Consider the following 25343-nt stretch of genomic DNA (forward strand, 5'->3'; position numbering starts at 1 on the left):
TACATCCTTGTCTTGTTCCTAATCTTAGAGAAAATGAAAGGATGTATTACATAACATGGGGTATACAACCAATATTTTATAATAACTGTAAATGGAGTGTAAACTTTATAAATTGTATAATTTTTTTTAAATTGCTGAGATAAAAGTGAAGAAGATATACTAGATAACCTATATCCTATAATTATGAGGAAAAACCTTATCCCATGTAAAATTAAACAAAAAATTCAACAACTAATTAGATATTCCTCTTCCAATATCATTATTTTGCAGTGAGATAAAAAAATTGTTAAAAGAAAATAACTAAAATATTTGAAATATAACTTTGTTAAAGAATTATATCCTCTCCTTGCTTAAACTGTTTTGACATCAGCATTCATTATGATCGCTTGTGGCAAGTCCCCTACCCTGCCAAAAACAACAACAAAAAAACTTAAATCTTTTTCTTAAAAAAGTACTAATTACTTCTAATTCTCACAGGCATGAAGCTATTACTTTTAAATTTTTCTTTAGAGGAAGAAAATGAAGAACTAAATAGGCTACATTATGAACAAATTCCTCAGACTCATCCCTGTCAGTAAGTAGATTGGGAAAAAACATGATGGGTAAAAAACAATTCTGACATTTTCTTATGATATTTTATAGAAATCCAAGATAGGACTCTTGACAATTTTTAGTTTAGAAAGAATACCTAGAGATTTATGTATTTACTGGCCCATTTTATTTTGCCTTAAATTTCAGCCAACTGAAAGCCAGTGCCTCTGGAATCTTCTTTCCTTAAAAAGAGACAGACAGGCATACATACACCCCACTTTTTATAATAGGGCCCATATAAAACATGCTACACTTACTGGGTTGTACTGACTGTTGTTTTTTCAAGCCTTAAGCACAAAATCAATACAAGGGGTGCCTCCAAGTTTCCACAGGTATTTGCATGCCCCCCAGGAGTGGACTTTTAAAGCATCCCATCCTCCTTACAACTGTGTTAAAGTATCCCATCCTCCTTACAACTGTGTTAAGTCTAAAAGCTGATTACAGAAGAGCCCTTTTCTGGTATTGATAAATAGTATTGGGAGAAAGAATGCCCCATATCTCTGTTTTTCATAGACACATGTGCAAGAAGTCTACAAGAGGACAAAAGGTGAAGAAAAGCAAAAACAGAGGTGGGATATAGAGAATGAGGGCATCCTATTTTTATCAGGTTTTGATTGTGTCAGCAACTCCTATAGATTTCTCATGCTTGAGAATCTATACATTTATTTTAGGCTTCACTTGGCTAGAATCATCTTTATTTCTCCATTCCAATAACAAAAGACAAAGTAGACTAATATTTCCTTATGGTGTATAGTATTGATCATCGTGGTAACACTAACAAATTCTTAGATTAGATAAGAATATTAAAGATAATTTCTAATTCCTTTAGTCATACAGTGTCACTGAATGAGAATAAAGGACTCCTAAAACATACACACATGATTTGCAGTTAATAGTAGCAGTTGGTTATTAGCTTTAGAATATACTCTCCATTCTATTTTGTAGTCTTATTGTCCAGTTTGTGTGATCCTGTTTTGTTTATTTAGGATAACAACTGTTTTGGGGAATTGGGGAGGAAAAGCTAAACTTCATATAGATACTTATTGTGTGCCTACTATAGGTTAAGTGCTTTACTCAATTTTATATTTAAATATTTCCCACAACTCTAGGGCATTATACCAATAAATTTTTAAATGTCTCTGCTGGTAGTTAGTCTGTAAGGAGGAGCTTTTCCATTCGGACTGCAGTATCCACGCAAAACTGATCAGCTGTGCCAAGCTAAATTACAGTGTCCGTCCTAGATTACCTAAGCTCAAACTCAGCACACAAGTGGATAACACAAATTGACTCAGAACACAAAGCTGAAGATATTAGAAAATACATCTAAAAGTAAGTCCAAATGAACGCATTTGATACAATAACACTACTGACTGTTCCAAAACACCATGGTTTACCCTGTCAGATCCTTGTCAAGATAATTCTGACACATTTCATGTCCCCAATCATGCAAATATTCTACACTATCAACCCCTCCATTTTGAAAAACTCACTGTTTTCCAGGTGTGTAGTCTCTCTTGCTGCAGCAAGTGATAAACCTAACTTTGTCAAGTGTATTCCTGGAGGTCTTTGGCTGATGGGCATTGACAATGACTAGTATCCACATTTCATAGTAAAAAGATAGCAAACCTGAAAGAAGACATTACGTTTATACAAAAGCCTATTGTGTCAGATCTTTAAGAAACAATAACCTAGTCCATTCTCTCAATTTACAGGTGAGGCAACTGATGAAGGGAGAGATAAATGACTGGATCAAAGTCCAGTTTTGATTACCCCTAAACTTTAGTGAGAAACATTTCCTCCTATTCTCTTAATTTCTATTTATTATAAAATGCTATTGCCACAATAAAAATATCAACTTGTAATTGAAGGAACAATTTAATTATAGTAAGATATATCTATATTTGTATAAAAATATTTTAACTTTTAATTATTTTCATTTCTCATTTACAGAACAAAAGAAGCTCCTACACAAAATATCTATATCCTTATCAGAGATTAGCGAACTATAACCAGTTTTTATATGGTCTTTGGACTGCCTCTGCATTTGAGCCACAGCATCAACTCGTTGCTGGGTCTCCCATTTGCTGTCCTACCCCGTAGATTTGGAGTTCTCAGCCTGCATAATCACATGACCTAATTCCTTAAAACAGTTAGCTTTCTCTCTCTCTCTTTCTCTCTCTCTGTGCATACACACACACACACACACACACACACACACACACACACACACACACTGGTTCTGTTTCTCTGGGGAGCTCTAACTAATACAGGGGACACAATTAACTCCAGAGTCACATAAAACAAACAGGTAAACACATCACTCTATAACAATATCAAGCAGTGATGGATAGGATAGTAAGAAAGAAAGTAGGTGGAAGGAAGTGATGTGTGATATGGTATGGTAGGGGGGCTACTTTGGAAAGGATGACTAAAAAAGTCAATTTAAAGAAATGATATTTTAGGGAATTCACTTTTGGTCCAGTGGCTAGGACTCCATGCTTTCACTGCTGAGGTCATGGATTTGATCCCTGGTAAGGGAACTAAGATCCTGCAAGCTGCGTGGTGCAGCCGAAAAAAAAAAAAAAAAAAAAGTGATATTTTAGTAGAGACCTGAAATAAGAAATGGAATTAACCATGGGAAGTTTTGAGGGATCAATTCTGCCATAGGGAACTACAAGTACAAAGCCCTTGAGTCATGTGTGTGGAGGAACAGCAAGAAGGTCACAGTGATTTGACAAGAAGACATTGTGTGAATAAGTTCAGAGAGGAAGGTAGCATAGGGAGCTATTACTAATATATTCCACCAAGAAAGTACGGTGGCCTTTGGCAACAGCGCATGAAAAAGGCTGAATTAGAAGTGAACTCTAGTTCCATGGTGCTGGGAAAGAAGCTAGTGCTGGGATCTCTACAAGTTACCCCATTCTGAAATACCACCCAGCAGAATACATGTCCTCAAAGTGGAATGGACTGTCAGAAGAGAGGGTCAAGGTTGGAACTCATTTGAAACTACAAAATAAGGGAAACAACACATAAAAATGCTGTGGACTTATTGCACTCAAGAGTAAAAGGATCAACTCTAGGAATGAGTGGAAGGAGAAATTCTACTGAAAAGGAAAAATAAAGTTGGTTTCTACTTGTATCTCACAAATCTTAGGACTTTTAATAAACCCGTTATACATATTTCTATGATAATGTGAAGCTAAACTTAGTTGACAGGGGAAATGTACGTGAGAGCAAAATGCCATGTAAGGTGGGCAGAAATCATGCCTGATTAATGTGTACGATTCACAGCCAGTGTATATTTACAAAGTTTATTTAAGTCCTGACATATTCCATAGTTCAATCGCAAAGTATTATACTTCATATAGTACTGAGAATGCTGTGTGATGATTGTAAAAATACTAGTACCTGGAGAAAAGCCTAATAACATTTAAAGATGCTTGTTTTTAATAATGTTCTGGATTCAGAGGGAAATTCAGGCTCAAACTTCTATATGCAAAAAAAATATTAAGCACTAGTTAAAATTAATTGCATTGCCCATTAATTATATATGACATATGTACATATGTAAACATATGTATAGATAATATGAACATATATATGTATATATATTTTCCCCCATAGGTAATTATTACTTCCATTAATTAACTGGAAAAGCACAGGTTTTTCTCAAGGTAAAGTAGAATCCTTACTTGGTTGTGCTTTATGCTTAGATGGATCAGCCTTGACAGCAGGAGTTACATTATAACTTTAAGATTTATCATTGTTACATAGAAGTTACAGGTTAAAAGATGCCACAATCAAAACTAGATTTGTGTCATTTCTGAAATCAATATATCACTGACACAAAATTACAGTCCATAACATTATCTTGGGGTCATGGTGGTTCACAACGATATACTTGAAAATCTCATTTCAGGAATCAGGAGGATGCTTGAGTCTGCCACGCTGCTGAGCCAAAATGAAAATTGTATTTTAACCGATATAATATATCCATTCAAATATATTATGTTTTATTTAATTCAGAGAGTTAGAATGTTGAAATAATTAAAAAGTAATTTTGGAATAAACAAATATATGGGGCAACAGGGAACTGTGGGTAATAAAAACACTGATGTAAATATTACATTTTCTTCCTTTCAGTAAGATTGGCACACATTGTAAATTGGCTTCATGAGATTTATATAGAGGTTGGAAAGACCGAGAAGGCACATTGAAATAAAAACAGCACATTCAGGACTTTCCTGGTGGCGCAGGGGTTAAGAATCCGCCTGCCAATGCAGGGCACCTGGGTCCGATCCCTGGTCCTGGAAGATCCCACATGCCGTGGAGCAACTAAGCCCGTGCGCCGCAACTACTGAAGCCGGTGTGCCTAGAGCCCGTGCTCCGCAACAAGAGAAGCCACCGCAATGAGAAGCCCACACACCACAACGAACAGTAGCCCCAGCTTGCCGCGGCTAGAGAAAGCCCACGAGCAGCAACGAAGACACAACGCAGCCGAAAGCAAATAAATAAAAAATAATAAATAGCATATTCTACTTATGCTACAAAGTACACATATACTTGTTTATTATATGGTCCTATTACTTCTTCATAATTTCCCTGAGTATTTATTATCCCTAGATGAGAAGTAAGTTCATGGACATTCAGCAAGGAAGTAGAACAGCTAGAATATTCATCCAGATCATGGACTAGTTAAAAACAAACAGCAAGCCAAGAAATCCACTACAGATGAATACATATGACAATAATTAATTTCTGGGTATTCTCCCACTTTAAATTTTATATCTTTTGATCATTTTTACTTTTTAATCATTAATTCCATAAAATCGATGTTTCGCACCTACTACTTAAGAAACACTAGTGACACAGGAATAATTGTTCCGTGTCTATTCTGCAAGGAGCTCACAGCCTTTGTACAAGTGTGTATGTGCTCACGTGTGTGGAGCTGAGGGAGGCTGGGACTGGGCAATTATAGTACAATATGTTATTGCTTATGATAACTGCTTCCACAGAGCTCTATAGGCACCAGGGGACACATTTCTAACCACACTCTGACATGGGGAAGGATTTTCAGAGAGAAGTATAGTTTAAATTTAGAGAAACAGGAATTTTCTAGGAAAAAAATAAGTATGATATGGGGGTTGTGAGCAATTTTAGAGCTGTGAAAAAGGGTATTTAAAATCAGAAAAATAATTTTTGACTGGTGTGTTAAATGTGGTATATACACTACAAATTTACTTCACTGCTCAGTTTGCGCCTTTATGCCAAAATGGGTCTTTTTTAATTATCAGCATTTTCATCTGAAACACACTAAATTGATAAGCTGAAAGAAGTGATATTTTGACATTACAGTTTTAGGCAAGGACACAACCGCCAATTAGGATCATAGCTCCTAAACATCACATGGAACGCATTTGAATGATGTACCACCCTGTTCAGATAATCCAAAACATTTGACTTAGCATACATACGACAAGTGAAAGGCTGCAGAGTTGCATCTTCTACCCACACCTTAGTCTCCTGTGTATCTGCATGATCTCCATGTTTCCAAGTATTCTAAGAAGTCTTTAGCCTTTGTGTTGTCTTCAAGGTATCTGGTATGATAACTTGGTGCTTAGGTGCAGATTAAGTGTTAGATAGCCATGAGTTAGCCCACTGTCCAGAAAAAGGAAACTGGATGAAGAAAGAGTGCAGAAAGAGGAAAAAATCTTCTAAAGAATGATTCTCACCCCCTTCTTCCTACAACTACTACCAATCTAATTTTCACTTCTTCCTGGAGTAATATAAACCTTCAGTGCATTGCATTTATTATATCACCCAGTATATAATGTAAATGGTTGTCTATTACATAAACTTCTTTTTTATTGTTGTTGCTCAATGAATATATGTTTCTGAAAAGATTGTTTTGGTGGTTTAGTTAGGAAAGACATAATATTTCTCATTAGAATTATTGAAACATTCTTTTATGTATCTTCTCATTTAGGGTCAGAATTTTATGAAGTTATTATTATTAAAGGATAGACATGTATATTATAAAGTAGTGTTAAGCATGACTTTATTTAAAATAACTATTGCATTACACTTCCAATGGCTATGAGGGAACAGCTTTCATTTGTTTATTGACTGTGGCTGTGTTTTCTTTGAATATTTCTTTATGTAATTTACCCTTTTTCCTGGTAGTAGAGGTTTCAGGAAATAATTATATTATTTTTTTCACAATTGGAAAGCAATTCTTGGGTAGAAGGAAATCATTCATTCTATATAAGTTGAAAATTATTCTTTCTCAACTGGCTATATTTCCTTTAAATAGATTTGTTTAGTTTGCCATAACGATATTAATATATTCCTTTATGAGTATAATTACATGTTAGGAAAAATTTTTACAACTCCAAAATTGTAAAAACATCTACATATGTTTTCATTCAGTTTTCTGTTATTTCAGTGATTAATGTAACTTAGGTCTTTCAGCCTTTGGGCCTTGCTACTTTCTCAATACTCCCATTAATCAACTTCCATAGGAAAAGTCACTGATAGAATTCACAGAATGGAGGCCCTTCTCATGGGGATCTGCGAAAGAAAGCAAGAAAGCAAGAAAAAGAAAGAAAGAAAGAAAGGAAGGAAATAAGGAAGGAAGGAAGAAAGGAAAGAAAAAGGAAAGAAAGAAAGAAAGAAAGAAAGAAAGAAAAGAATTTACATTTGCTATAAGCAGATCTATTTCTAAAAGATGAGGAAATGGCTGAGACAGAATTGTCTATACTTTTCCCACCTTTTGAGTTATTCTGGTTCTCCTTTTAATTATTCCTTCTATGTTGAGAATAGGGAGTGGGCAAGAGGCCAGGATTGTTAACTTAGAGAAGTCAAATTCCATGGAGAGGGAGCTCAGCACTCCTCTTCCAACAAACTAACATATAATGAAAGCTAATAAAAATAAGTGGATTGAATTATATAAACATAGTATGTTTGGCATCAGTCAACTGTAATACCTTTCGAAGTGAATACATCTGTCACTTAAATTTCTCTAATTTCTATTTTTACTCAAAAAGATAGGATATTTTTTTAAATCAACAGGTAAAATCAATCTCTACTTCTAAATCAATTTCACAGATTGAAACTTTTAAATCATTCTCGGGAGATCTTGCATCTTAACAGATTTTACTGAATTGAAATGATTTGATTGCAATGTCATGTTCCCCAAAGGGAACAAAAGTTCAAAAAGTAAAGTGCTTAAGAGTACCTACCTAAATCTGTTTATTTTTTTTCAATATTTTTACTTAACAATATGTCTTTCAGCTGTTGAGTGACCACTAAACTCCAGTGTTATGATTAGAACAAATATATTAAATATATATTTATATGTCTTCAAAGACAGAATGCTGGTCCAGAATTTCTCTTTGTTAAAATAATATAGTAGACTTGGATGTCCTTGGTGGCACAGTGGTTGAGAATCCGCCTGCCAATGCAGGGGATACGGATTCGAGCCCTGGCTCCGGAAGATCACACATGCCGTGGAGCAACTAAGCCCGTGCGCCACAACTACTGAGCCTGCACTCTAGAGCCCACAAGCCGTAACTACTGAGCCCACGTTCCACAACTACTGAAGCCCGCGCGCCTAGAGCCTGTGCTCCACAACAAGAGAGGCCACTGCAAGGAGAACATGTGCACCACAAGGAAGAGTAGCCCCCACTCACCCCAACTAGAGAAAGCCTGCGCACAACAACGAAGACCCAACACAGCCAAAAATAAATAAATAAAAATTTAATAATAATAATAATAATATAGTAGACTTAAGATAGTTTAAAAGAAAGTATTTTGCAATTTGGGGGTTTGTCTTACAGTTTCAGTTTTCAATGACTTTTATGTGCTTCAATCCTAAAGGAACTTTGTAAAACTAAATTACTGTGTACCTTGGGATTTAAATGTTTCTCCTTCTTTAGCAGCAGCACTTTGATGTTTATCAAAGCCTTAGAGTTGAAAAACAGTGAGCAAAAAACACAGAAAAGGCTGTCTCCAAATTATTTACACTTCAAATGTTTTGGACATGGGAAAAATATTTTCACTATAAACACATACATTTCACAAGGGACATTTTCTATGTGTGACAAAGAATTAAATAAAGATTTGGGCCATGTGCACCTAGTTACATAAACTAAAAGAAAATTTTAATTACTTTTTTATTCTGAATCACCCATTTGATCAGAGAACATCATCAAAACATTAAAAAATCATTATCAAAACTCAAGACAATATTTAACCCTATCATTGAAGACAGCTATTACTCGTCCATCTTTATACCCTCAGTGCCTCACACAGAATTTGGATCCTAGTATATAATATACAATCAATACAGTCTACATTTTTGTATTTATATAGTCAAAATCTATCTTCTCGATAACAAAGTAAAATTTGCTTATAGACAAATTATAATCCTGGCTTTTGGTTTTTAAAATGTATGATATATGGATAAATATGTATTTATAACATTTAGAAAAGCAGTTTTCCACATACTTTTGGTAGAAATACTTGCTTTCAGAGCCTGTGAATAATAATTTTAGCAATAATAGGAACAGCCCACCATCAGCTTAAACACAATCACTACTGACAAAACAAGAGGTTTTTTGGGGGGGCAAAGCAAATGCTGTGTAACCTTATTCATTCCTATAAATCCTCTCTCTTCGCTATAAATGTGATACACTGATGAAAAGAGCGAATATTTGGATGAACTGTGCATGATCAGTATCAGTCAGCTGATTATTCCAAATACTCAAGTTGTTACATTTTTAAAAATATTTTGAATCCTCTATAAAAAGTGTGCATTCCAATTTTGTATGATGTTATGCAAAGTGCTATACTCAAACAAGGAAAAAAAAAAGAAAACGAAGCCTGATTTTCTAAGCAAAGCTTTGTGGCTCAAAGCTGCGTCCAGAAGCTTGGTCATATTCAATCTCATTTATCATCCCAAAGATTAATTATTTTTGCATGGCCCGGAATCGATACAAATCTTCTGGTTCAGCAACAAGAAGTGAAACTGAAAAGTGTTTGGGACACAGGGTCCCAAACCTAATTTATATAACGAGCTTTTTGCCAATTTCTTCCTTTTTTCCTCCTTCTGGTCTATTTCTTTGTTTTGGCTGCGCAGTTACTAAGCTGACATTCCTCAAATCTCCTCCCACCAATGGAGTCTTCATTTCTCATTTCTTCCCTTCTACTGACCTATTTTCCTCCATTTTAGCTCCAACCTACAACTGAAAAGCTTCGTTAGTTGTTATTCTCGGCAGCAATGGGCAGCTTTCCTTTGGAAATAAGTGAGTGCAATTGTCCCCTAATAGACTCTAGTCTTTAGTCCAGAGTAATTGAACTTATTAAATTCCCCTGCCTCTTGGCCCAGAATGCTGTACTTCCAGGGGAAGAATGGTGAGATTCAAGCTTCTAGGAATACTTTTAAATGGCAGGCAAGGAACTGGGGGAAATGGTGAAGATAATTTTTTGAAAAGAGCATATGCAAAAAGAAATGGGTTCCTCTGAACATTGAGATTCCTATCTATGATCTAGGTTACCTACTCATTGGCAGTCCAAACTTTGACATTTGATGGTATCTTCTATGAAATATAAAAATCTGGGATTTTTGTTTGTTGGCTTATTTCTTATTTGTCCTTAATTGGAAAACTTATGTGGAAATTATGGATTCAATTTGGTTGAGAAGCATGTGTAGATCATGTGTTAGAGGGCATACTTTAAGTCTTTACAATGAAACCAAAAAAATGGGCTCAATCATGGAATGTGAATTCACAAAAATAGGAACTTCCAGTTACATCTTAGGTGTACCTCCCTCCAATAATTTCTACTTACATTTTAAAAAGTACTACATTTGGATCTGTTCATTTGTTAAGTATAATATAAAATCAAACTGAGGTAGATTTACTTTAAAAAGTAATGAACTACAAGGCCCTACTGTAGAGCACAGGGAACTATATTCAATATCCTGTGATAAACCACAATGGAAAAGAACATGAAAAATAATATATATAACTGAGTGACTTTGCCGTACAGCAGAAATTAAAACAACATTGTAATTCAACTATACTTCAATAACATTTTTAACAAAGTAATGAAAAGCATTTGGTTACCTTATCATACAATGCAAAAATTAAATTTTGAGAATTTTAATATCATATGGAAGTGACTAAATTTTACTTTGGAGAACAAAGTTCAAAATCAAACCTACATTTTAGACATTTTAAGCATTAAAACATATTCATAAATATACATCTGACATTTTAAATGTTATATCATGGGTTATGTTCATAAAACACCATAGAAAAGTTCATCTCTGTTTTTAAATATACGAGAGACACTATCCTGGTGAATTTTATCCTTAAGTAAAGGCAAAGCTATGAATATCTAGAAATTAATAGAAACAAGTTCAGCTCAGTTCCCTCAGACCTTTGCTCAGTTCCATGACTCATTCTAGCTTTATTAACCCATGTGGAAAATTGGGTTAGGACAGGCCTCGTTAAAATCAGATGATTCACTGAAAATAGGTTTTCTCAGATAGAGGAGTTTAAAACCATAATATTAATAAAAGTGTTCTATAGTTATAAAACTGACAAGTCACAACTCTAGAGAATAAAGGCAGATGATTTTGTTCCAGAAATTACCTGGGAAAATATAAAGTACGATATGAAAATAACATATTTGGTTGTTGCTATAGTTAATATTATTCATTTAATATTAGAAATTTATACAAATATGCCCAATTTGCTGAAAGAACATGGTGATGAGTCCTGGCGCAAATAAGACATTTTCAGACAATGTATATGCCTGTGAAATAATGTGAAGGAAATGATTTCTTCAGAGCCATGGGTTGACGAGTTGGGTCTCAAAGCCTCACCTGAATAAGCAAAATGTGTGCCCACAATGACAGCTACTTCATTTTATTTTACAGTATTACGTTCCCTGCTTTCGTTCATCAGAATAGAGCAAGTTCTCTACTGATAAATTACTCCAAAGGCTTTTAAAATCACAAATATGTATTTATATGTTATTCACTGCAAGATTTTCTCCTGTTTTGTTTGTGTTTGCAGGGGGGGAATCACTCAAATATTTTTTCTCTTATTATGAGTTAAATATTTATACCTCATATTTCTTACATATTGTCAACATATCGGTATTTAGTCTTACTACCATTTTTTTCACAAGGTACACCATCAAATTTTTGTAAAAATTTCTCGTTTAAAGACCAATACATTTTTCTTTATTCACATTCCTGTGCAAGTAATGTTATATTACTAGCAGATTTATGGCTATGACTTAATTACATCCCACCTGCTTCTGTCCATAGTCTAGTGTTTTTCCTAATACAGTGAGGCTCTGTCCTGACTCCAAGGCTTGTGTTTCCAGTTTCTTACTATATTTGGCCACTTTCTAATTCATATTTATTTATTCTTTCTCTTTCCCCTTAACATTCTCACTTCATATAGTTCATACGCTGGACAAAGACAGGATACTCTCTACCCAGCTTCTCTCCTCTCTCGCAAAAATACCCACCTTAATTAAATAGGTCACTACCAAGTGTTGCTAATTTTCCTATCCTCAATCTCTCTCAGATTCCTATGAAAACTGTTCTCATCAAGATTACCACCACATCTTACCCTGGATGAAAATCTCACCATCTACCACTCCATCCTACTTCACACTAATCTACTCTCCTTACTGAACCCAGCGTAACTCAGCTCCAGATAAACTCTATTATTGTATTTTTTCTGCTGTATTAAAAAAGCAGGTTTTCAGTCCCAGAGGCACTGGCAGGCCACAATACCTAATTTAAAATGTTATATATTGCTTAGTGTATACATTTTGGGTTGTACCTTCTGTGTGATAAGTCATATAACGTTTACACTCACAAGTTGAACACATTCTTGATTCTCAGCTAGACCATCACTATTGAAATTTCATTCCGTGAAATCTGTTATTTTCTACTACTTCTGGTATTGTCTGCCAAATATTTTTCTGACATTTGGATTAACAGAATTTCTGAGAAAACAGTTCTTAACAGATTATTACTTATTACCTCTTAATGTCTATTTCTTATGACCAGAGTATAAACGTTGGTGATAATGGGACTTTTAAGTTTAGAAGAGTCTTAAGTCAAGACTACGTAAGACAGCCTTTAATATTTTGGGGGCAACTTTGAGAGAAACAATAGTCTTATTATAACACAATTGCTTGACAAGTATCATCCATGAGGAAAAATAAGTAACAATAATGGAATAAAATTGTATTATCACTGTCCTATCTATTCCCTTTATCACTCTCTTTAGTTTCCAAGGGTGTTGAATAATTTATTCAACATTTGTGCAAGCCACTCTGCTTTCTTGATGCAGAGCTTTGGAGACTTTTTCTGCAAAGTGCCAGGTAGTAAATGTGTTTGGCTTTGCTGGGCCATGAAGTCTCTATTGCAACTACTCAACTCTGGTTATGTTGCAGAAACAGCCATTGACAACACATAAGCAAGTGGGTGTGGCTGTGTTCCATGAAAACTTTATTTACTTTATTTTATAGAAAACAAACTTATGGTTACCAAAGGGGAAAGGGGGTAAGTGATAAATTAGTAGTTTGGGATTAACAGATATACACTACTATATATAAAACAGATAAACAAGGACCTACTGTATAGCACAGGGAACTATATTCAGTATCTTGTAATAACCTATAATGGAAAAGAATCTGAAAAAGAAAAAATATATGGATATGGATAACTGAATCACTTTGCTGTACACCTGAAACATTGTAAATCAACTGTACTTCAATTAACAAAAAATTTTAACTTCATTTACAAAAGCAGTCAGTAGTTCAAATTTAGCCCACAAGCCTCAGTTTGCCAATACCTGTTCAAAGGGAAAATGTGTGTGTATATTGTCTGTTCTAACAGATCGTTGGGTAGATACAAGCCTAATGCCTATTGTCACAGAGCACCAAGTTAGCAGGGCAGGTAAGAATGAATATCCATGATTATAATAGCTTCAAGAATCTAACACATTCCCTCTTCAAGTTATAAGTAATACCATGTAGAAGTTCAGAAGAAGAAATTAAGAAAAAGTTCAGATATAAAACATGGAATGGTCCTTAAAGAATCAATATTATTAAGGGTCATTTCATTTCAGACGATATTACAAGAAAGGCTGCCATATTCAAATATGCAAAGGCATGTACACACTGCACAGGAAAGAGTTAACACAGCAGGCCTGAAGCCACCATCTTCAGCTGAGCCCATTTGTAGGGTTGGCCCATGGCTGGCAGCTGGGAACCTGCCTCTTTTTTACCCAACCTGGTCTGCTGAACACCTGCTTTCCTTTTTGAAATCTGGCATTTCAGTATGTGTGGCTGGTCGTTGCTCTTACATAACCAGTAAGACCTCGGAAAAAATCTTGTGCTCTGAAGGTCAAATGGCTCTCCTGGGTTGCACGCATTTTTGCATTTTGCTGCTGGGTTAAGGTGTGCATTCTGTGTGACCCCTCTCTGTGCATGTAGCAGGAGTGCAGGTGGAGGGGAACATAGGAAATCTGTGCCCGGATTCCTCCAGACTCAGCCTAACCCATCCTCTCTCCTGTTGATTGTGTTAATAAAATATAGCTGTGAGCAAAACTGCTTTTGAGTACAGAGTTCCTCCAGCAAATCACTGAATGTGTACATGTTCTTAGGACCTCTAACACAGCCTCACACATACATACAACTGATACTTATTCTGATTACTTCCAAAACAAGTAGATATTTCCTATCATGTTCTCTCCTATTTTATTTTCTTCCATTTCATTCTAATGAATTTCATTTTAATGCAATGCAATTCCATTACATTTAAATTAAAAGCCATTTGTATCTACTGTATGATTTCCTGATACCCTAATGTGACACTGTTCTTGGTAGCCTACTGAGAGGTCATCCTAACCTACCTACCTTACATTGTTCACTATCATCTGCAAAAAGCACAGAGAATCTTTCCTTTTTAAGGACTTCAGTTCTAATCAATGTCAAGAAAGAGATGTAGCAGTAGTATATTAGTAATCCACTGCTGCGTAACAGATTATCCCAAAAGTTACTGGCTCAAAACAACGACGTTTTATTATTTCATAGTTGCTATGGGTGTCTCAAGCTCAAGGTCTCCCACTAGGCCGCAGTTAAGGTGTTAGATATAGCTACAGACACCTGAAGGTACAACAGGGGAATCGGCTTCCAAGTTCACTCACATGGATGTTGGCCAGTCCTTGCTGGCTACTGTCCAGAGTGGCCAGTGCTTGTCACTTGGGCATCTCCATAGGCTAGTTCATAACATGGTAGCTGGCTTCCCTCTGGGCAGGAAAGAGAGCAAAATGGGGCAAGAAAGGCAGACTCCAAAGTCTTTTTTGTAATCTAGGTAATGGCATACCAACAGTCTTTCTGTATTGTCTTCATTAGAGACAAGTCAGCAAATTCAACCACACTCAAGGAATGGAAATTACATAAGGGCATGAGAGAGGCAGGAGAAAAGGGTCTTGAGGGTCAGCTTAGAGCCTGTTTAGCACAACACAAAGAAAGAAAACAAACGTGATGAAGCTAAAACAGTATAAAACAGTATGTGTGTATGTATATATACACATATATATGGTCTTCTTTTGAGAAAGCTAATACTGTCATTCCTATGCTATAGATAAGGAAACTGAAGATGGATAAGGTTAAGTTCATCCTATTAGAACTAGAATTTCAGCCCAGGGAATCTGGTTATGAAGCCTACATTTCTAACTCCATAATGCCCCCCTACATGGATTCAAACATAGAATCAGGCATTGATTTCTTAAAACTTAATTAATAAACATTAAAAAAAATAAAAATGAGGGACTACATCTTTAGTACATATGTCAGGTAATCAATAAATATTTTTAAATGAATAAATGAATATCATAGTTTAAGTTTTCTGGAATGGGCCAAAATTTTAAAAATAGGTCATAAAATTAAAGCCCTTGCTTTGCATATGAGAATGAGAAAAAGGAAAAGGACAAAAGGAAAACATTACCAAATGAGAGGAAGAAAGAGAGGAAGGAATGAAAGAAAAGAGAGAGAAAAACAAAAGTTTAGGGGATTTAGCTTTAATTTGATTTTACAATTAAGGAATCAGGATGGAATTTTATACCAGTTGTATGTCACATATTGTATATAGTTAAAGCACAGCACAATGAAACACTTTGAAATTTAAGAATTAAAGTAATATCATCAAAGAACAAAACGTTTGTACCATAAGATATGGCATACTTGTGCATAACTCAGGAAAACAAGATTTGCAAACACAAATTAATCATGTTTGGTGTTTAAAAATGCAGCAGTAATGTGTAATAAAACTTATTATCAGCATACAAATGTTAATATGAATATTTCTTTTCAGTTAAAAGAGACAAATGTATAGTTATTTCACTAAAGTCTGCAGGGTTCTGGAACAAAGCAAATTATTAGATTTAATATATTTCTCATAAAAGTGTCTGAGGAGATAACTTCATGCTTTACACAACTTTTCATAGGCTTTGTGATTTTATATCTCTGATTCACAACAGGCTAGTTTTGCTGGATGATACAGTCTCAAACTGCAGAAATTTTAAAACCGCAAGATTTCTTTTTTAAATATAACAAGGAATTTTAGTTGATTCAATATGAACCTTTAAGTGAGTTCATTTTACCAATGATAAAGTAACTATAATAATTATATATTTAACTGTAAGGATAAAATATAAATTAAATACTAAACACTTTTACTACTTTTTCCCCTCTTAGTGGACTTAACTGAAATACAGTAAAACCTCAGACAGCAAAATAATCAAGAATTTAGGAATCCTTACCCTTTCGTATCAGATAGACATACAAAATGACATAAAATAAATATTTGTTGATGGGTACAATAGCCGTTCCTGAACTTTTAACAAACACATAACATACAGATGCAAAAGCCTGTTTTAAAGTCAAGTGATAATATGGCTCATAAGAGATGTACTCCTTCCAAAAGAATATTACAAATGATGCTAAAACTCTTGTAAAGTGATTGATCAGTTCATTGCAAAAGAGAAACAAAATGTGTTCTGTTGGGCAGGTGACATGTATGAGAGAGTAGTTTTTCCATTAAAAAGAAAGGATGCGGGAAGAAAAACCTAATTAAGTCAGGCGTGGGGAGTGATAACGATGAACAAAACAGACAATAGAACCAGTGACAAGTTAAAGATGAATTAGATATTCTTATCATCTGAGAAAGAAGCCACTATAAATCAATAGTTCTTAAAGTTCTCCAGGGGTATCCCCCTCACCAGCCTATAAGTAGATTAGTCCAAAGGCTACTCATTAAAAAAACAAAAACAAAAACCCTGTATTTATAAGTTAGAATGATAACCTAGCAAAATGATCATTGTAACTTCCATGGATCAAAGCTTTTTCATTGCTCTAATTACCATACCTAATACCATGCTAGTAGATAGTGATACAAAGTCAGGTATTTGTTGAATGACAGAATCTGATACTTAAACTCTCTTTACATAATTGATCTTAAGAAGTCTTTGCATTACATTCAAAGATAATACTCATTACTGTGTCAGATCACCCCATCACTGAGAATTTTAACTTATTAAATTATAAATTTTCTTGTTATATACACTGAAATTTAAAGACAATCTATCCATTAGCTTTATATTACTCCTTAGAGATATGTGGAATGAAAATGAATCCTTCTTCTGCCTGGCAATCTTTCAAATATTTGAAGAAAGCTATCTTAAGGAAATACTGCAAATATTAATTTGTGATTTTTTTTCTGCACTGTATCTCTTACCTACTTCACCCCACGTACTGTTTCACAATATTAGCCAGATACGTTTGAATAGAGAAGTTTGCAAGGCCAAAGAAAGAAAGCTACAGTACCAGAAAAAAAACAGATTGTAAGCCTATTACCTAGGAAAAGAAGGTTTTACCTGAGTCTAAGCTTTTTCAGGTGTAAGACAGAAACAGTAATGCTATCAGGCAATATTTGCGGCACAACCATGGTGTGCCTACCACCAAAGAACAGGGATATAAGGCAAATAACAATATGGCCTGAGAGTACAATCGACGTGTAATGTTTTAGAGCAGAATTTAGAGCAGAATTTAGAGCAGAACACCATTTTGTTCACCTTGTAACATTTCTAAAATTGACATCTTCTAATCAATGGTATGTCAGAATTAACAGGGGGCATTTCTTTCATTTTAATCATATAAACAATGGTGGGCACCTTTCTGAGGTGAGGAGGTCTAAGAATCAGGGCTTTCATGTATGTGGTTTTACATCTAATCTAAACCCATTAAGGTAACAGATGCATCAAGCTGCCATCTGATTACAATTGGCCTATCACGTTGACAGTGGCAAAATACGTTGGCCAGGCAGCAGAACTGCCTCGTCCCATTTTAGTTTTTGTTGTTGTAGTAGTTTGAGGTGTTTCTTTCCCCCCTGAGAACTACTGACCTGCCAAAATGGGTAAAACCTGGGTTTGTGATCTTAGTGAACTTGCGTTAGCTCTGACAGATGTATCCATTTAAGCTGTGCTGATCAAATTCAGTCTCTGACACTTTGTGCAGTCAGAGCACAGATGCTGGATCACCAGTGAAACTGTACCGGAGAGGCCCCTTGTGTGACAAGCAGATAACTTCTCCTGACGTCACCCGTAAATATTTCATCATCGTCACCTACATCACATTCTTTTTTTTTTTCTTGTTTTTTGAGAAAAAGGAAGCCACTTTAGTAAAGCAATTATGAAGTGTCAGGTACCTAGGAAGCCTTCAGTAACAATTATTTTCATTCCTCTGGTTGTCATTCTCTAAATTTATTCTAATTTCACCAAGCACCTCAAAGTATGGTACCCAGAACTGCCAAGATTCCTGCATGGCCTATAGCTTCTTCAGTCCAGTTACTATATTTCTGTTCATGAAATATAAGATCCCATTAACTATGTTGGAGCTATATCACACTATTGATTGGTATTGATCTTCTGTCAAGTAAAACTTCCACAATCTCTTTTACATAGGCTATTGCTAAGTGATCCTATCCTTTGTATGGTTGGCTTTTTGTCTCTGAGGACAGAAACTTGCATTTATCACTTGAAAATGCATATTAGTTTTGGTCGTTTACTCTTTGTTGTCCAAATATTATGGATTCTTTACTCAGTAATATAAAATATGTACCATGACTCCAGATTTCTGTCATACACAAATCTGGTGGTTACAACTACTTTATAGTTTTCGAGTTACAATGTGAACAGGTTACAACCACTGAAATAAACAGAACTGAATCTAGATTCTGAAGGGATATGCTAGCATCCTCTCTTTAGGTTGACACCATTGTATACTGTCCTTCACCTAGTTATTAATCCATATCTTTTATCACAAGTTCATATTGATATGTCAGTCACCAGGATCTTATGAGTAATGTTTTGATCAAAATCAGTCTATTGTATTTCTTTGATCTGTTCCTCTAATGCTGTTTAAGATAAGGGTAAACTGTGACACAGTCTTAAAAATGTTTGCTGAAGCCTAAATATAATAAAACTGTGCAATCACCCTCTAAGTGCTTTTCTTATACATTTCCAATCCCCATTTGTAGAATTATCATAAAGAAGCATAAAGATTACAGAAATCCCTCCCTTCCTTCACAGGCACTATATCCTGGAAAAACCTCTTCTTAACAACTTGTCACCCTTCCTAAAACTTCTTTCCCATTACTATTAATGCATTGGTTTGGGCAATTTGCATTTATTACAAGTAACATCACAAGTTTTCTCACTGGTCTTGACACCTCCTAAGATGCATCATTTAAATACTATTTTCAGAATGTCACTGGAGAGAATCTCCTAAAACACCCAGTCTCTCTAGGCCTAACTGCTGCCTACCTCTCAGACTCCTGATATCTGGCTTTCCATGGTGACCTACATCCCAAAATGACACCTGTACCAAACAGTTCATAGGTCCCAGACAGCTCCACACTATTCACGCCTCCTTGTTTCCTGGCTGGTTGCTCCTTCTGCCTGAAAGCTGATCTCTAATCAGTGCTCATCTCACCCAGAAGCAAATGGACAAACAGATACAGAGGTAAATGACCAGCTTGCTAATGACAAAGAACAACTAGAGTAGTAGGGAAGAGTCCACCACACTCTGAATGTCTGCCGTATCCACAGCTCCATCAGAATCAAGTAGCTAGCATAATTCTGCACGCAGTTTAACATGCTTTGCGTCGTGGGACCTATCAACTCTGACCACAGTTTAACTGGACCAGGGCCTGGTTCTGAATCAAACAGCCATCTGAAAGAGTACCTGCTACTTACGAGATGTGCTGTGAGAAATCTGCTCAATGATGAGAACAATAAGACCAGTCGTTGCTTATTTCTAAAAAAATCTATTTTTTTAAACTTGATTTGAAATGCAAGGTTCACAGAAAAGGACCGAGGTATACAGAGGATAGAAGACTATAGGTGTGGAAAAACATACAGGTAAGGGTGTGGTAAGCAGAATAACCCACCTCCTCCCACACACACATGCAGATATGTCCACATCCTAATGCCTGGAGCCTGTGAATATGTTATTTACAAGATGGCAAAAGGGCTCTGCAGATGTGATTAAGGTAAGGATGGGGAAATTACCCGGCAGGTCCCATGTAATTACAAGAGTTCTTATGAAAGGGAGGCAAAAGAGTCAAAGTAAGAGAGAAATTATGCGGGCTTCCCTGGTGGTGCAGTGGTTGAGAGTCCGCCTGCCGATTCAGGGTACACGGGTTCGTGCCCCGTTCCGGGAAGATCCCACATGCCGCTGAGCGGCTGGGCCCGTGAGCCATGGCCGCTGAGTCTGCGCGTCCGGAGCTTGTGCTCCGCAACGGGAGAGGCCACAACAGTGAGAGGCCCGCGTATAGAAAAAAAAAAAAAAGAAAGAGAGAAATTATGAGGACTAGAAAAAGGGGAGTGATGAGCTTTGCAGACAGAAGGGGCCACAAGCAAAGGGTTGCAGATGGCCTCTGGAAGCTGAAAAAGACAAGGAAATAGATTCTCTAAGAGACCTCCAGAAGTAAGGAACCTTGGTTTTAGAACTCTGACTTGCCAGACACTGATATCTTGATTTTAAGACTTCTGACCCCCAAAACGTGAATCACATATGTGTGTTTTGTAAGTCACTAAATTTATAGTAATTTGTTATAGCAGGAAACTAATACAAAGGGTTATAGTTAAAATCCATATTAAGTCATACTCACCAGCAACTCAGATGTCAACTTAATCTCAAAAATCAACAGACTAAGAGACTGAAGGTACATCTATACTACAGTATCTCTGCGAGTATATTTTTCCAAGCACACTTTAACAATTACATGCAATCTTGATTTCCCTACCAACGTGAAATCTGGATTTAATGCTGAGGAAATATATTCTTCTATATCTGACACTCAGCATATTTACAGATTTCCATAGATATACATCTTACTTGCATTTATTTATTTTTATTCTTTATTTTAAATTAGTTTTTCTCTGTCCTTAATTCCCTGTTTCTATGTCTTAAATGTATGAAAATAGTCAGTGAGGAGACATAACTTGCAAGAAAAAAGAAGTTTTGGAAAATAATACTATTTGTTAAAAACTGTGTCTAATCCCATAGTGCATTGCAAGGAGTGAATAAAGAGTGGTCTTATCCATGTCAGACACAGTAAACAGGGGAGGCCTATTGGGTCACGGAAGACTATTACTAGGTGATATTCTGGAGGAAGTGTTTACTTGTCACCAGACAAGAAACCATTGCTCTCAATTAATTGGTTTCTGGGTCTAATAATAAAAAGAATGCACTAGTGAAGCTAAGAAATTAAATATATTTTATTGGAATATACTCCTAAAAGCTGAACAGGAAGTGAGAGTAAGCAAAATAGATTTCTGAGGGTCACTGGAGAAAATTCTGAGGAGGAATTACCACTTGCATAGAAATAAAAGATTCTCAACACACTTATAATCAAGAAAATTCTCTTTGTGCCAGAAATACTAGAGGATTTTACTATTCTATTGCCTTTAACTTTTTTTTTTTTTTTTTGGCTGTGTTGGTCTGTGTTGCTGTACACGGGCTTTCTCTAGTTGCAGCGAGTGGGGGCTTCTCTTGCTGTGGAGCACAGGCTGTAGGTGCATGGGCTTCAGTAGTTGTGGCACTCGGGCTCAGTAGTTGTGGTTCGCAGGCTCTAGAGCACAGGCTCAGCAGTTGTGGTGCATGGGCTTAGCTGCTCCATGGCATGTGGGATCTTCCCCGACCAGGGATCAAACTTATGTCCCCTGCATTGGCAGGAGGATTCTTAACCACTGTGCCACGAGGGAAGTCCCTCCTTTAATTTTAATTCCCAAGCCTTAACTAGGATATTATTTCTAATTAGACATGATAATATCTGGTTTGAAATTTTGAGATCCCTACTATTTGTGTGTTTTTTAGAAAATGTGGGTTTTCCTTCTCTCATGTATAAAATGGTGATAATAGTTCTGGCTCATAGGGTTGCTTTTGAGGAACAAACAATGTACTTCATTCTCTCAACACAGTGCTAGGCACATTGTTATGTCAGTGGTATTTTTTGCTGAATAGTGAACATTCTCTCAGCAGCTTTGTCTTATTCAGGAAACCTTAGGCAAATCTGTAACAGAAGAATAGACATTTTTCTATCCTACTCTCACCTATTTTGGTTCTAACTTTACACATACATATTATTCTTATCCCCTCCCTGAAAAAATACCCCACAGTCTATCCTCAGTTTCACTTTATAATGTTTAATCTAGTCCAGTCTTCTTCAGATAATTCCCCTATATCCAACATTCCTACTCTTCCATTTTGATCTAAATCTAGCTTCCTCAACCTCCTATTTGTTCTGAAGTCTATGATCTGATAACTAATTTGATGAAAATATCACTAATATGTACTACTTAATAAAAATTATAGTAGCTTGAACACACTAATTTATTGATGTACTCTCTAAAGTCCAAATTTTTACTTATTTATATATGTATATACACACATATACAGATATTATCACAGATGCATATATATACATACACACTTTGAATTTGATTTGTATCATAAAACATGTTTTTGAAAAATAATAGGGATAAAAAACCTGATACTAGACCCAACCTAACAAGACAATCTCAAATTTAATCACAAGATAATCCAATGAAAGATTTATTTAAAAGTTGGTTTTATATTACTGCACAAGTTGGTAGTTTCAATATTTATGTAGTTATTTTTGTTTTAATAATGGAAATTCTTTCTCAAATAATTACATGTAATATGCTTTATAAATTCTTTCTTTTTGCCTTTTAGCTAAAATTTTCATGTTGATGATTAAAATAAACTGTCTATATATGATGGGTTCACTGAATCAGTGGCTTAAGCACTTCCCCTCTCTGTAGAAAATGAATTTGTAATGATAACAGCTCTTAGAATTTGATAAAGCATTTAGTATATCATGAAAACAAAAGTTTAGTAACGTTACAAATCAGACAGTAATGAAATATGTTCTTCCCTAAAATGAATAGGCTAGTTCAGAGGTTGCTGATGTAAACGTATTATAATTTCTTTGTAATATATAGCACTTTTAATATTTTGTTTTAATATATAAGTGTATTTGTGTTAACTTGTTAGAGTTAATGGATTGGAAACTAATATGCTAAAGTGGACAGAGAGGAATAGCTGTTCAACTTTTATTTTCAACTAGGGATGATGAGATATTACAATGAGAAAACTTCCATATGAAACACGTTTTTTTAAATACCTCTGCTCTTTAATTGAATTATTGTAATCCCAAACAACTATCTCATTGAAATCTCTAACAGGAAATTACATATATTAATCATAATATACCCCTGCACAGTCATTCAATTAATATTTATTAAACACTTTGAACACATATTTTTTGCTAGGATACACACACACACACACACACTTTTAGAAGTACTAGAATGCGTAGACATTTACAAAATACAAAACAACATGTATATATTAATAAGCACAATTTCTGCTCCCAAAGTTTTATTCCTGGAAATCTAATAAAAATTGTACAAATTAGAACACTATTTTGTAATATGTAAACATTTATTGTTAGGAAATTTTAATAGAATTAAGTTTTGATTCATAATTATACATGAATGGATTTTATTGTCAGATACACAAATGTGTGAGGAGAGAGGTCTGGGGAAATTGTTTGGTAATCAATGAGAAGGTAGCATCTAATTCAGCTAGAAGGACTCGTGGATTCAAAGCTTGTTCAAGAAGCTATATTTGTGCTTTGTGAACTGCCTGTTATAAATACTACTGTAAACACAATTTTGACTTGTATCCTTTTTTTCTGCTTTACTGATACGGGAAATCTATCACAGCATCAACAATAACAACAAATTTATTATTGGTAAACTAACTTGAACTTTCTTGATTAAAGGAGTTCGTTTTATTTCTTACTATTTAAAACTGTCAAGGTCAGATATCTCTTGTTTTTGATCTCCATAAACTTTTAGTTGCAGTACTTCAGTACATCAGAGGACTGGGTCTCATGGGAAGCTCCTTGGGCCAAAGGTATTATTTAACAATGCAGCCTTCCCAACAGAGCAACACACCAGGTTTGAGAAGTCTTTCGATATTCTGTATGAGCTACTCAGGTCAGCAACTTTAAAAAAATTTTTTTTAAGTCAATCAATACTTTATCCCTATTTTAGACTGCTTTCTAGTTCTCTTTGATTTAAAAACGTTAACTATTAAGTTTATTGCTGTTTTAAATTTCCATCACTTTAGATTCACTTGTGTATTTATCAACTTTGTTCACAAAATATCTTGAATCCTTTGTCCTTTCTTCAGAATTCATTTTTTATAATTCTGAAGCATACTCCTTTACAGTTTTTTTCACTGAAGGTCAGTTGTAACTTCTCCCAGAACCTGATTTTTTTAAAATTATTTCCCTCTCTATTTTAATACTTATTTATCTATGAATTTGAATGTTTTTGACAAGTACTTCTTAGATTCTGAAAACAGACTTCATTGATTTTTGCTACAATTGCTGCTGTTGAGAAGATTGCTGTCATTCTTATTGTCATTCATCATTTATTATTTGTTTTTATTTACTAGCTGCTGTTTTGGTATCCTCTTTGTTCTTTTGCAGTCTTATAATGTCCAGATGTGCATTTACTCTAATTCATTCTGCTTGGGCCATATTAAAATCTATTTCTAAGAAATATTTATTCATTTACTCTATTTATATTACCTCTCTCTCATTTCCCTGAAATTTTCACTCTGACATTTTTATTAAATATATGTATACCATCTAATTCTATCCTTAATATCTCTAGTATTTTCCATGTTTTAATCTTGCTACACTGTATAGTATGTCATTTCCTAGAGTCTTCTAATTCACTCATACTCTCTTCACCTATGTCTAATTGTGCTAGTCAAAGTGAATATTAAATTCTAATTCCAAAGTGTTTGTTATTGTTTCAAATTGCTTTATTATCATAAATTACAAATTATTTCTGTTTATTGGATCATGAACCCTTAGTCACTATAATACAGTTTTCCCTATCCTCTGGTGTTTGTTAATTTGAATTGTGAGGCAATATTTAGACAGATTTATTCCAGAGGCATCCCTAGATAACAGATTGAGTCTTGTATTTTCAGAGTGCCTTTTCAATTGCTTATCCCAGATATTTCAGAAATATAATCAATTCCAGATA

Source organism: Neophocaena asiaeorientalis, unplaced genomic scaffold (genome assembly GCF_003031525.2).
Source record: "Neophocaena asiaeorientalis asiaeorientalis breed wild unplaced genomic scaffold, Neophocaena_asiaeorientalis_V1.1 scaffold722, whole genome shotgun sequence".
Classification (NCBI taxonomy): Eukaryota; Metazoa; Chordata; class Mammalia; order Artiodactyla; family Phocoenidae; genus Neophocaena; species Neophocaena asiaeorientalis.